Genomic DNA, 15,355 nt, shown 5'->3' with positions numbered 1-15,355 from the left:
GGAGGGTGAGGGGAACCAGTGGGTCCCATTAGAACAACTCCATTGGACGGGACCCTCCCCTGGAACTTCACATACTTCTTAAAAGTACAGGCCTTCTGGAGCCAACAGCAGAAAACCAAGATAAAGGCCTTAATCCCTCAGGCCACAGACCTGCCTGACTCCAGCTTCCTTTCTCCTTCACTGGACAATGTTTTAAAAATAAGGACTAGACCTCTTTCTGGTGGTTCCTCCCATTGGTTCTAATTCTTACTTACAGCATCACTAATGTGAAAATACATTTAATAGGAATGTATACGTATAGCCTATATCTTGGGAAGGGAGGTAGGGAGGGAGGGGGAGGAAAATTTAAAAATCAAAAACTTAAGGAAGTGATTGTTGATAATTCAAAATAAATTAATCAAAAAAAAAAAGAAATAGAGAGGGGGCAGCATGGTGAAGAGCAAATGGTCCTTACCTTGGAGTCTGCCTGCCTCACAAAGTTGGTATGAGTAACATGCTTTGTAAAAGTTAAGATCCTATATCACTATGAGTGGTTGTGATTGAAGCTCATAGACTTTAGAGAGAAAGACCCCTAGAAATCATTTTATCCAACACCCTTATTTTACAGATTAGGAAGCAAACCCAGAAAGAGAGCAACTTGCCCAAAGGTCATACAGGAAGCACACAGAAGGGCCAAGATTCAAACTCAAGTCCCCCAACTCCAAATCCAGGAATCCAGATGCCATGCCTTGCTTCCATCCACCCAGGGAGGAATGGATGGATAATTTGCATATATAGCTCTGCTCTCCTTCCCTCTCTCCCAGGAGATAGAGGAGAAAGGAAGAGATGAAGAAAGCCAGGACTGTACTGGACAGCCAAATGTTCCTGGTAGAGGTGTCCTTCTGGAAGGTCATGCCTTGGATTGGTTGTACCAGCACTGGCTGCCCCTTGGGGAATTGGGGCTTGGGCTATGTGCAGAGATTCGAATTTTAGGATTAGAGATAGAAGGGATCTCAGAGGTCATCTCACCATCCCACCGCCACATTCGATTCAATAAACATTTATTAAATGACCTGTACTAGGTTCGGGGGCTACCAATAAAATAATTAAAAATGGTTCCTGCCTTCAAGGAGTTTACATTCTATTGTCAGAATTTTACAGGGGAGGAAATTGAGGTCTATCCAGAACAGTGGAGTTATTTGCCCAGGCAGTTATTAGCAGTGCCAAGATTCAAAGTCACATCCTCTGTCTCCAAATCCAAGGTTCCTCCCAAAGCACCAATGCTCCAGTTCTGACTTAGGCACCCCTCGGCCAGAACTAGGAGGAGCACTTCCTGGAGACTGGCCAAAACACATCCATTCCTTCCCTCCTCCCTTCAGCCTCCTGGAATCCCTGACTTCCTTCAAAGCTTGCCACCTCCTAAATGAGGCTTTTCCTGATTCCTCTGAAGCACAAGTATCTCCCCTCTGCACAATGACCTTTCATTTATTTTGTATGTAATTGTGTGCACATGTTCTCTCCCACTAAAGAATGAAAACTTCTCAAGGGCAGGGACGGTTTCACTTATGTCTTTTTACCTCTGGCACCTAGCACAGTGCCTGGCATATAGTAGACACTTAATAAACGCTAATTGGTTGACCGTATTTCATTGAAGCAGTCCGAAGCAGCCTCAGCCCCTCTCTTTCCCTCATCGGTTTCTCAGACATTAGCCAGGACAAGTTGTAGTGGCTACCATCAGGGTTGCTGGGACAGTGCCCATCAGGACAGTGATTAAGCAGTGAGGAGGAAACCTTAGGATGTGATCTCTGAATACAAAAGGGCTAATAAACACAATGCCTGGGAATGGGGATTGGGCACAAGGAGTCCTTTTGCTATTTTGGGAGGCCCCAATGGAGTCTGGACGAAGCTGAGGGCATCCTGGAGCTCATTAATCTGTGTGAGAATGACAGAGACAGGATAAAAGGTCTGGGAAGGCTTTCCGCCAGCCTTTTCCTCACCAGTGGGAGCCCCTATGACTGCCACTGCCCTCTCCCCTCAATGAGCCTTCAAGCTGGGCCTCCTGAGACCCATCACAACGGCTAGAGGCAGCCAAGACTATCATCTTCCTTTCCTTTCCAATTTCTGTGGCCTTTTTTTATGAAACATGAGAGATTAGGAGCCACTATCCTTTCCCCATCCAGGGTTTGTTTTCTCCCTGAGCCAATCAAAAGAAGCCAAAAAAAAAAAAAAAGAGAGAGAGAGAGAAAAAACTCCAGGAAGACCCAACTGAACTAAAGGAGCAGAAAGGAGAGAGTTTTCCCCAAATATCCTGCTCAGTTCAGTTCCCACGACATCCCCTCATTGGAGTATGTGCATGGGAAAAGGTTAATTACCAGGGATATGGCTGGATTGACCAGTGAACAGCGGTAACCTCCCGGGTCTGAAGGCTCAGACAGGGCTGTCAGCAGCAGGGAAGCTAGACTGGAAAGGTCAGGTGGGCAGGTTTAGGCTGGGGGAAGCTGCCTAGGATGGGGCCATAATGAATCCCCATACAACAGCTGCCAGACCTGTTCAGCCCACTCTGTAGTACCAACCCAGGGATGCCCTACAAAAACCCTGGGAGGGAAAATGCTGCAATAGCAGGGTTAGGAAACACAAAACAAATGATACCACAGGACAAACACAGGGTCACAGCCGACAGATTCTGGCCTTCCAGACAGACCAGAATGTGGCCACTTCACGCAGCGTGGGGGATCAGAGTCAGGGTTAGATACATTTAGCTTTATTTGAAAGCTCATGCTGAATGAGATATGCATTCTCAGACATGGCTAATATGTTGATCTGTTTTGCTGGCTTATATATATTTGTTACAAGGAAGGGCTTCTACTATGGAAGGGGGAGAGGAGTGGTGGGTTAATAGGTAATAACAGATATGCCAAACAAAGCATCAATAAAACACTTTTAAATACACAAAAGAAAAGGGGGGGGCAGGGAGAATGGAACAATTTTGTTTCTATCCCATCAAATGTAATATATATGTAAGAGGGAGAAGGAGGGTAAACTGTGTTATATCCTCAAAGAAGCCCAAGTAAAATTGCTTAAAGCTTAGGTTTGAGGTCACATCTGTGGTATCCTCAAAAGGGAGTAGTAGAAAGGTACTCAATGTACAATATAAATCAATTATGAGACTGGTAGTTCTTTCCTATACACATGCACATGCACACAAATGCATGCACACACATATAAATGGAAAACCACAACAAATATGAAAGCCTCCGTATACAGGTGGCCTGGACAATTCAGCTCATGTTCAGTGGGATGGTCCCTACAGGTCCATTCCACACACGCTCCCAGAGATATATTCTAATTCAACATCTCCTCATACATGTATACACACATGCACATGTACATATATGTACATGTACATACATGCATACTTCTTACAAGCCTAACTGTATATAACAGAAGGGAAGCTAGGTGGTGCAGTGGATAAAGTGCTGACCCTGGAGTCAGGAAAAATCATCTTTCTGAGTTCAAATCCGGCCTCAGACACTTACTAGCTGTGTGACCTGGGCAAGTCACTTAACCTGTTTGCTTCAGTTTCTTCATCTGTAAAATGAGTTGGAGAAGGAAATGGCAAACCACTACAGTACCTTTGCCAAGAAAACCCTAAAAGGGGTCACAAAGAGTTGGACATAAGTGAAAAACGACTGAATAACAAAAAACATAACAGAATTTCACAGTTTCTTACACAAGCCTCTTGCTCTTTTGATTATTGAAATGTTTGTGTTTATTGATGATCATTAAGTTCACAATAAAAAAGAAATTTTTTGGAAAAATGATTGTTAGGGATATATTGAAACTATATAGGAAGACAAAACTGGCTTAAAGGACTTTGGAGCACTTGAGAAGCAACCATCAGGCTCATACAATTTAGAATCAGATGGGACCTTAGAGATCATCTCGTTAAACCTCCACATTTTAAAAGTAATGAACCAGTTACCCATATACATACAAAGAGCTACTATGCTAACTGATCTATTTCGCTCTGTGTATGTCAGGAGCAGGCCTCTGTTTATTAAAACCGGCTCTCTAAGATCTGCTGCTAAGATCTCACACTTCATAAATCCAGTCCTGGTCTCTTTACACACTTGGAAGTGTAATGCAGCAGTCGATGTGCCAAAAACACAAGGAGGCTGACGGCCAGAGACAGAGAACAAAAAAGGAAACAGATAATGGGATAAAAGAGGGAAGCGAAAGAACAGAAAGGAGGTTCAGTGTGATTTCCCTAGAAAACAAAACCTTCATGGTAAGGGCACTCTAATATACCCTCTCTCTGGATCTCCTTCTCAGCTCACATCTGTGGATAGCCCTCAGCTCCTTCTCACATCTCTGGACAGCCCTCTCAGTCCCCCCATACTACAGGGCCCTGAAAGAAGAGGGCTCCCAGAAAGATACAAGCCAAGAGAAAAGTGGCCAGGAAAAATGGGAAGACCAATCCCAAGGCCCCCCAAAACTGATGATGTCCACCAAACTTAGAAACACAGATGTTAGAGCTGGAAGGGACCTTGTAGGATTATCTAATTAGCGTCATAGGATCAGAGCTGGCAGGGACGTCAGAATTCAAGTCTCATTCCTTGATTTTAGAGAGGGAGAAAGTGAGGCCCCCAAAGGGAAGTAACTTGCCCTAAGTCCCACAAATTTTAATTACAGAGCAAATACCATGTCTCCTGGCTTCCGAGGTAGTTCTTTCTACGTTATGCCAGGCTGCCTCACCAAGTACACCAGGAACAAAGGGGTTAAGGGAAACACTGGGAACCTGCATACTTTTATTACATTATCGAGATGTTATTGCATTATAAATAATGCCACAAGATGCATTATTTATACATTTAATATCAGGCTTGCTTATAAGTCAGATCTCTTCACTTTTAAAGAAATGCTCTGTCTCTGACACATCTCCCGAAGCTGTGTACAGAGATGGCTGGAGCCACCCTCCTGAAACAGCAGAGAGAGTTGAGGTGCATTGAGAGAATGTAAATACCCCATGCTAGGAGGGAGAGGAGAAGCAAAGAGTGTCTTCACAGGGGCTTGCAACTGACTTTTCTCAGACACTTCGCTTTCTTTCCCAGTTCCCTTAGGACTCATGAGACAGGATGCAGAAAGAGTTTATGTCATATTACCATTGCCACAAGCAATCAGAAAGCTGAAGGCAGGGAAGCCTACAGGAGTGAGTATGAGAGAAGGGGAAAGGAACGAGCATTTATTAAGCATTTATGTGCCAGGCTTTGTGCTAAGTGCTTTATAAATATTATCTCATTTGTGCTTTCCAGCAACCCTCCTAGGTAGGTATCATTATTGGCATTCACAGAGCCTAGCACTTAATGACTCTGCATTCAACAGTCTATCCACTGTGACACTCTATCTCTTCCACAAAGGAAGTGGGACTTCTCCTTGGAGGATAAGAGTAATATAGAGACCTAGCAGTAGCAGATTTCCAACTATACTATACAGCAGTAATCAGCCAAACAAAAATATGGTACTGAGTAAGAAATAAAGTAGCTGATCAGTGGAATACATTAGGTACACAATAAATAAAAGTAAATGACCACAGTAATCTAGTGTCTGATAAACTCAAAGATCCAAGATTTGGGGGCAAGAAGTCATTATCTAACAAAAATTGCTAGGAAAACTGGAAAGCAGTCCAGCAGAAACTAGGCACGGATCAACATCTCACACCACATACCAAGATAAGGTCAAAATGGGTACGTGATTTAGACATAAAGGGTAATATCATAAACAAATTAGGGGAACACAGAAAAAAATTACCTGTCAGATGAATGGATAAGGGAAGAGTTTATGACTAAACAAGAGACAGAGAAGACCATAGGAAATAAAAATGGATTGTTTTATTATATTAAATTAAAAAGAATTTGCATAAACAAAATCGATGCAGCCAAAATTAGAAGGAAAGTAAGAAACTAAGGGCAGGGACAAATTTAAAGCGTTCTCTAATAAAGATCTAATTTCTCAAATACATAGGGAACTGAGTCAAATTTATAAGAAAAAAAGAGCCATTCTCCAACTGATAAATGGTCAAAGGATATGAACAAGTAGTTTTCAGAGGAAGAAATCAAAGCTATCAACAGTCATGTGAAAACATGCTCTTAATCACCAATATATACCACCTCACACCTATCAAATTGACTAATATGACAGAAAAGGAAAATGACAAATGCTGCAGGGGCAGTAGAAAAATAGGGACACTAATACACTGTTGGTGGAATTGTGAACTGGTCCAACCATTCTGGAGAACAATTTGGAACTATTCCCAAAGGGCCATAAAACTGTGCACACCCTTTGACCCTACAATATTGTTACCAGGTTTAGATCCCAAAGAGATTAAAGAAAAAAGAAAAGGATCCAGATGCATGAAGATATTTATAGCAGTCATTTTTGTGGTGGCAAAGAAATGAAAATTGAGGGGATACCCATCAATTAGGGAATGGCTGAACAAGTTGTGGTATATGATTGTGATGGAATACTATTGTGCTATATGAAATGATGAGAACTATAGTTTCAGAAAAATCTGGGAAGATTTCTATGAACCAATGCAAAGTGAAGTGAGCAGTGCCAGGAAAACATTATACAAAATAACAGCAATATTATAATAATGACCAACTGTCAGCTACTCTAGTCTAAATAATGATCTATGATCATTCCAAAGGACTCATAATGAAAAATTCTATTCATCTCCAGAGAGAGAACTGATGAACTCTGAGTGGAAATTGAAGCATATTTTTTTCACTTTATTTTTCTTGCTTTTTTGGCAACATGGTTAATATGGAAATATTTTTAGCATGGCTTCACTTGCATGATGGGTATCGTATTGCTTACCTTCTCAATGAGTGATGGAAAAACTGGAAGGTGAGATTTGGAACTCAAAAGAATTTTTTTAATGTTAAAAAAATTAAGAGTAATATGGAGAAGCAAAGAGGAGAGAGGAATAGCATTCCAGGGAGGAATAATGAAAGAACATGAGCAAATAAGTCTCTGTATTCTCTTAAACCCATTTTATGGCTCACCTGAGAGGTCTGCTATGGGGCAATCCTTGCTATTCACTCCCTGTTGTCTTGTTAATTTAGTCAAACTGTCAGGAGAAAAGCATCTGGAAGCTCATTCTATGTTATGCCAGAAACATTCATATTGTTAACAGCCACTCTTATCATAAGGCAACTCTGCTCATCTGTGGGACCCATAAGCCTTATCTAATCTAAATCATAAGTGATTGCCATAAACCACCAGGATTTTATGGAGTCACATATATTATTTTATATTAAGAATCCTTCTGAACTTATATATTTCTCCCAATCATCCTTAAAAGGAATAGAAGGGAAAGAAGGAGTGTGGGAAAACATAACCTTAACTCCTAACCTAATCTTATTTCTCCTAATCCCTTCTCCCTCATCTAACAGCACTATCATTCTGGACTGACCACAAGGCTACGGTGAAGCTACTCTCTGCAATAATCTCTTCTTGGTGAATCCAACCACCTTCTCCTAATAGTTCTCAGTAGCACCTGATATCATTGACCAGCTCTTTGTTCAATTCTCCTATCTATGAAGAGGATTGCCAAGTTTATATATCCAGCTCTCATCTGCCTCTTGAGACCAGGTCCTATAACTGCCCCCTCACCTGTATCTACCTGAAAGCCCCCCTAGACATCTGAAACTCAACATGTCCGAAATTAAACTCATCTCTCCTCCAAACTCCTCCCCAATTTCCTCATTTCTAACAAGAAAACCATCATTTTTCCAATCACCTAAGTTCCTAATCCCAGAATTATCCTCAGCTTTTTCTTCTCACTCAGCCTCTGTATCCAACCAGTTGCTAAGTATTGTTAATTCTACCTCTATAATCTTTTGCATCTTTCTTCTTCTCTAGTCTTCCATGACCACACCCCAGTTCAGGTCCTCATCACCAATTGCTTGGAACAGCACAGTAGCCTCTGCTAACAAAAGACCTCCCAGGCCCATAAAGGGACCTGGAATGAAACAGAGCATAAATTACGAAGCATTTATTGTCTGAGAAAAAGTTTGCAGGGGAGAGAAGATCCTGAAAGGAAGGAGAGAGAGAGAGAGAGAGAGAGAGAGAGAGAGAGAGAGAGAGAGAGAGTGAGAGCACGAGAGAGAGAGCTGGGGAAAGGGCAAGATAATATGGAGTTGGGTAGGCAGCAAGAGGCTCTAGACATCTCTAGACATAATAAGGCTGGCAGCAGGATGTTTAGGAACTCCCAAGCAACATCTTGAGTCTGTGACTTCTGCTCAAGGTTGCCCTTGAGCTGATCAAGGCTGGTTCTGTAGTTTCTGGCAGATAACCAGAATCTCCAAATTCAGCTAAAGTTCACTCACAAAGGATCACTGGTATGTCAAGCTGCTCTGAGCCTCAGAAATCCTTTTAAATAGCTGGGTGTCATGTAACTCCATTGTCTTGCTCCCCTGTGAAGAAGGGGAGTTCTAACATATAGTATAGTCATTGCAGAGCCCATGTTCACACCTCCTAACTAGTCTTCTAGATTGAAGTCTCTCATCTCTCCAACCCCCTTCCTCAAGCATCCAAATGGATGTTTTTTAAACATAGACTGACCACGTCACTCCCCTGCTCCAGATACTTCAGTGGCTCCCTATTGCCTCTGGGATAAAATGAAACTCCTCATTTAAAGTCCTTCACAATCTAATTCCAACCAATCTTTCCATATTTATTTCAAATTACTCCCAGTCTCTTTCTATTCCAGCCAAAGTGGCCTACTTGTTACTCCTTTTTCATCACTTGTCCTCTTCCATCTCTGTGCTTTTGTATAGGACATCCCCCATGCCTGGAATACTACCCTTTCTCACTTCTTGCAATCGCTATCTCTCATCCAGGTTCGAGTGGACTTTCCTGATTCCCCTAATCTTAACCCAACCCTAAAATTTACAGTATTTTTAATTTGTGTGCATTTTGTCTTTATTTATCTTTGTGTTATATCTTCACAGGACACTGTAAGGTCTCTGAGAATAGGTTTATTTTCTTTTGATCTTTGTATCCGCACTACCTAATAGAGTATCTGCCACATAGTAGGCATCAAATGAATGTTTGTAGACTGGCCTTAACTAGGATGGGTTATAAAACAATCCACAATACATTTGATATAGTGGGAGTAGAAGAAGGCATACTTCCAGAAATTGTCCTCAAATATCTGAAGGGGATGTCATGTGGAAGAAATGAACAGCTAGGTGGTGCAGCGGATAGAATGCCCAGGCTTGAAGTCAGGAAAACTTCTCTTCCTGAGTTCAAATCTGGCCTCAGACACTTACTAGCTCTGTGACCCTGAGCAAGTCACTTAATCCTGTTTGCCTCAGTTTCTTCATCTGTAAAAATGAGCTGCAGAAGGAAACGGCAAGCCACTCCACTATCTCTACCTAGAAAACCCCAAACAGGGTCACAAAGAGTAGGAAGTGACTGAAACAACTTAACAATGACAGCACGTGGAGTAAGAAACATAGTTAGCAATGGTTCTTCTGAATGAGAATTTTGACCCATAAAGTATCTAGAATCTGGAGCATCTTCTGGGGATCCAGCAGTTTGTATGTCCGTGGAGGGGGAAATAGAGAGGATATAGTGAAAGGCAAAATAACAGTCCCTGCTCTCAAGGAGCTCACATTCTAATGGAGGCAAGAAGCAAACAACATGTACAAACAAGCTATATCAGGGTAAATTGGAGATAATCAGTAGAAGGAAGGTTATGTAATCCACCTCTTGACAGAGAGGTTTAAGGTGCAGAACGAGACATAAAAAATTTTCAGACATTGAGACAATTTGTTTTGCTTGATTACACATATTGGTTACAAAGAAATTGTTTTTCTTTTATCTCTTTTTTCCCAATAGAGTAGGAGGTGGGAGGAAGAGAAAATAGATTTTTTTTCATTTTAAATAGAAAGTGGGTGGGGAGGTGCTATAGATGTGGAATGTTGCATGCATTTTCAGATGAGGTCACTATTATTAGTTTCACTTATTTGTTTTACTTTGTTACAAGAGACCTCTCATGGAATAGGGGTCATCTCTAAGTGTTTGTGATATAAAAACAATGCATCAATAAACATTTTTATTGTTTATCATTTTAAAAATATTAGTAGACAAAAAAGTGTGGCTTTAGCTATAGATCATAGATTTAGTGCCAGAAGGGACTTCAGAGATCATCTAGTTGAACCTCTTTATTTTACAGATCAGGAAACTGAGACCTAGGGGAGCACAATGACTCATCTGAGGTCACCTGGGTAGTGAGCAGCCGAGCTGGTTCTCAAACCCAGGTCCAAATCCAGTGATCTTTCCACTGGGTGATTAATCTGTGTATTTGTAGAATGGATTAACCAGTTTGAGAAAAGAAGATGCCAGTTTAGTGTGTAAACTGAATAAGGAGCAGAGAAGGACGATCTTCTTAGAAAAATTGTATCATGAAACAAAATGGTTTTAGTGTAGCCTGGAGAGCTACTGAGTGGCCAAAAAGGAATATATATTATCACAGCTAAGTCATGGAAGAAAGCCTAGCTCAAAGCAAAAGTAGCCTTTAAGGGTCATTCCTTCAGAGGAGCTGGAGAGAGCCTCTTTGGGGGACAAAAAACAGGAGAAGATTGGATTTACATATGGGTGGATATGGAAAGGATATTTTGGATTCAGAAAAAGATGGACTGGGTAACCCAAGGCAAGGTTAAGGGAGAGCTGGGCAGACCAGGAAACAGCCAAGTTGGACCTCTATGTTTCTGCTATAGGAGCCTGAGGTCAGGTTTGCTTTTTTGCCTACCATTTCTGATTCACTGAGCTTGTAGCTCACTTTTCACATTAACCAATGTTCAGACAGACCTTCTTCATCTTTTACTTGTTCATTTAACTTTTTTAACCTAAGTGTAAAACTTGATATTTTTCCCTTTTAAATGTCATCTTCTTAGATTCGGCCTACAGTTCTAGCTTGTCAAGTTCAATTCTGAATGATAATTCTGTCATTTAGTTCCTTACCTTTCCCTCCCAGCTGAATATCTTCAAAAACCCAATAAGCAGGTCATCTGCATTTTCATCTAAGTCCTTGATAAAAATGTTGGATACAAGGTCCAAGACAGAGCCATTAGACACTTCCTTCTAAGTTTACATCAAACCATGAATGACTATTCTTTGGGTTCACCCATCCAACCAGCATCCTTCTAATCCACCAATCTAGTCAAAGAAGGAAATAAGTTACTGTCTGTGATCTTTGAAATCTGGAGAACTGAAGAGGAACTGAAGGACCGGAGAATGGCTAGTTTTGTCCCAATTTTCCAAAAAGGGGAAAGAATGATTTCTGCATGCAAGAAGCCAGTGATCTCAACTTTGATTTCTGGCTAATTTCTAGGTGCCATTAAAGAAATGATGAGTGATGATCTAGAAAAAGAAGTGGTGATGACAAAGAGGCCAGGAGCCAAGATTGCAGAGTGCTGGAAAGCAGTGGAGTGAGCTCCCAACTACAAACTCATCTAAACAGATCTGGACTGATTCCTGACAGGGAAATGCAGAAAAAGGCACAGTGAGTACTTTGTCCAGCCCAACCATGAATAGAGAAACTGACTGGGAGGTCTGAGGACACTGAGGATGAGGTCTGGCCAGGAGCACCCAGGGAAAGGCCATGCACCAGGGCAAGAAGAAGTCCCAGACCCAGCCAAACCCAAATGATACTGGGACATAGTGACGGAAACAGGTAAGAACTGTTAGCTTTGTTCCCCACTATTTTGGGGTCAGAAATCCATGGAGGAGTGAGAAGAGGCCCTGATTCCTAAGTGGGATTCCTAAGTAGAGAGGCCCTGGGTGGCGTACCAAGAAAGCTGGAAGTTCAGAAGCCAGCAGGAGCAGTGGTGTGGCTCAGACTCCAGATTCAGAGCGGGGTCCCACTTCTAGCATCCAGCCCAGCCTGCAAAAGAATAACCAAGGCAGAAATCCAAGACTAAAGAGAAGCCTGCAGTTCTACCCTCTGAGCCAACAAAGCTTTCCAGCAGGCTGTTTGGGGTGCAATCCAGAAGCAGTCTTCTTGTTATTGTCGTTGCTACTGCTGCTGTTGTCATTGTCATCAACATTCAGTTGTTTCAGTCATGTCCGACTCTTTGTGACCCCGTTTGGGGTTTTTTTGGCAGAGATACTGGAGTGGTTTGCCATTTCCTTCCCCAGCTCATTTCACAGAGGAGGAAACTGAGGCAAACAGTTAAGTGACTTGGCCAGGATCACATAGCTAAGGCTAAATGTAAGGTCTCGTACTTTGGTTCAAAAAATCAACTTCCTGAGTACAAGGTAGAAGACAGTAGGTTGAATAGGAGTTCATCAGAAAATGATCTGGTAATTCTAGTGGACTATAAGTCACCAGTGATATGAAAACTAAGAAAGCTGGTGTAATAATACACTGAACGGCCTAGTATCCAGGACTAGGGAGGTGATAGGGCCACTGCACTTTGTCCTGGTGCATCTGAAACATTATGTCCAGCTCTAGGCTCTACAATTTAGGAATGATAGAGGGGGCAGCTAGGTGGTGCAGTGGATAGAGCATGGGTGCTGAAGTCAGAAGGACCTGAGTTCAAATCCAGCCTCAGACCAAACACTCGACACACTCACTAGCTGTGTGACCCTGGGCAAGTCACTTAACCCCAATTGTCTGAAATAAAAAATAAAAAATAAAACAATTTAGGAAGGATACTGATCGACAGTAATGCGTATAGAAAGAGCAAGGCAACAAAGATGGTGATGGGTCTTGTGCTACTTAAGTATCAACTGAAGAGATTTAGGAGGGTTAGCCTGGAGAAGAGAAGGCTTAGGGAATGATAGCCATAATCAAGTATTTGAAGGAATGTCACATGGAAGATGGTTTAGATTAATTCTACCTGGCCGAAAAGGGAAGAGCTAGAAGCAACAGATAGGAGTTTCAGTTTTTGTTCAGTCGTTTTTCAGTCATGTCCAATTCTTCATGATCCCATTTGGGGTTTTCCTGGCAAATACAGCTCATTTTACAGATGAGCAAACTGAGGCAAACAGGGTAAGTGCCTTGCCTAAGAGTCACACAGTTAGTAAGTGTCTGAGGCTGGATTTGAACTCAAGACGAGTCTTCTTGACTCTAGGCCCAGTCCTCAGTGCACTGCAGTCGCCTAGCTGCCCAGACAGAAGTTACAGAGAGGTTTAAAGGGGAACGAGGTGCCTGTCCAGACAGCATGCAGCCCTCACCGAAGACCTTCCAGCAGAGGTTGGATGGCCATGTGGCAGATGTAATGTAGAGGGAACTATTGTTCAGGTGTTAGCTAGATGAGCACTGAGGTGCCTTCCAGTTGTGAGACTGGGTGATTCTGTGAAATGAGATCAGTCCGGCAGGACTTGTTCCTAATGAAATCCTGCTGGCTCCTAACGATCACCTCTTCCCTAAGTGCTCACAAAGCATGCCTTTAATAATCCATCCCAGCATTTTGCCAGGAATTACCATCAAGCTTGCCAGCTTATATTGAGAAGGACACACTTGCTCCCTCTTTGGGAAAATAAAGACAACGTGTGCTCATCATAAGCTCAATAGCCCAGTTCTAAGAGAGAAAAAAAAACTGCTCCCACAGTTAGTGAAAAGATCATTGGTTTTGGAACAAAGCACCTGGGTTTAAATCCTGCCTTTGTTACTGACTGTGTGACCTTGGGTAAGTCCCTTAACCTCTCCGGGCCTCAGTTTCCTCATCTGAAAAATGAAGGGATTGGATTAGGTGGCCTCTGGCCTCCCTTCAAATTCTAAGTCCATGAACTTACATCTAGCTTAATGGGCCAGGGGGCTGATGATACTTTAAGGAGGGTCAAAGAAGCAGAGTCTGATGATAGAAAGAAGCAGGCAGAAAGGAGCAGATAGCCAAGACAAAGTGGACAGAAACAAACTCAGAGATAGAAAAGCAGATCCAGAAACAGAAAGACAGACCTAGAAATAATAGTGAAATTAGAATTGGCATGTGTATAGGCAAAGAGCCCCTAACCTCGCTGGACCTCAGCTTCCTGAAATACAAAATGAAAGCATTGGACTAGATGACCTCGGAAATCCCTTCTAGCTCTGAATCTATTATAACCCTACAATCTCAGTTCAGATCCCTATTTAGGCAGTGCAGTGGGTAGAGCATTGGGCCTGGAGTCAGGAAGACCTGAGTTCAAATCTGGCCCCACTTACTAGCCATACCACCCTGGAAAAGTCATTTAAACTTAATTGTAAATTGCTTAGCACGGTGCGTGGCACCTAGTAAGTGCTACATAAATGTTGGCTATTACTCTCACCATCATTTAGTGTTGGTGCTGTTGTTGTTATAGCTATATATAGTCTAGTCACTCAATCTCTCTAGCCTTCAGTTTCCTCACTGGTAAAACAAAAACATTGGGCTAAATGATCCCTACGTTTCCACCCACCTCTATATCTATAAATGAAGGGGAAGGGTCAAGGATTCAGAGTTGGAAGGGACCTTAGAAATACTTAAGTCCTTGGGGGCAGCTAGGTGGTGCAGCGGATAGAGTACCAGCCCTGAAGTCAGGAGGACCTTAGTTCAAATCCGGCCTCAGACCAAAAACTTCACACTTACTAGCTGTGTGACCCTGGACAAGTCACTTAACCCCAATTGCCTAACAAAAAATGCTTAAGTCCTTGAGAATGGCAATAAAGGGTTAGCAAGGCAGGAACAGCGGCCTTCTGTGGGGGCAGCTGTCCAGCCCAACACCCGGCCCTCCCAGGAAGTGCATATCCCCAACCACAGTCATTGCTCCTCTCCCCCAGCCTCCAAGAAACAGATGTTCCTGAGGCAAGCTGCGAGTTGTAACAGGTTGTTAAGTAGGCCTGCATTCAGAACATAAAAGATAAATCCCCAAGTGCTAGGTCTCCAAAATCTACTAATGGGAATTAGAGGCAGAATCTAATCGGGAGAGACAGAGACACAATCCCTCCACGACTCCCAAGAGAGGGTTGGGAGGGGGAGGCCGAGACTCTCTAAGAGACGGCACTTTATCTCCCCGGGTTCCCTGCAGCCCCATAATCCCAGCATTCATTCAGCAAATAATAATAATAAATATAGTCAGAAGCAACTCCAGCTACTTCAGCCTTAATAAATGGGCTGAAATAGTGGCAAATTCAGACAGAGAGAGCATCTTTTCAATAAAAGCTGATAGGGTTATTAATAACGGTAATGTAGTACCTAGCCGAGTCAGACCTTTTCAGTAAGACCTCTCCCTGGCTCTCTCCCCCACCCCCCACCGAAGCAGGCAATCTGCAACTGGAGGACAAGCAGAGCCTGATGCAAGAAAGCCTGACCTCCTTCTAACTGGTGACAGAGGGCTTCTCACGGCC

The sequence above is a fragment of the Phascolarctos cinereus genome, unplaced genomic scaffold, assembly GCF_003287225.1.
Source record: "Phascolarctos cinereus isolate Bilbo 61053 unplaced genomic scaffold, phaCin_HiC Scaffold_2;HRSCAF=192, whole genome shotgun sequence".
In the NCBI taxonomy this organism is placed as follows: Eukaryota; Metazoa; Chordata; class Mammalia; order Diprotodontia; family Phascolarctidae; genus Phascolarctos; species Phascolarctos cinereus.
The sequence above is the reverse complement of the archived record's forward strand: the minus strand, read 5'-3'. Positions refer to the sequence as shown.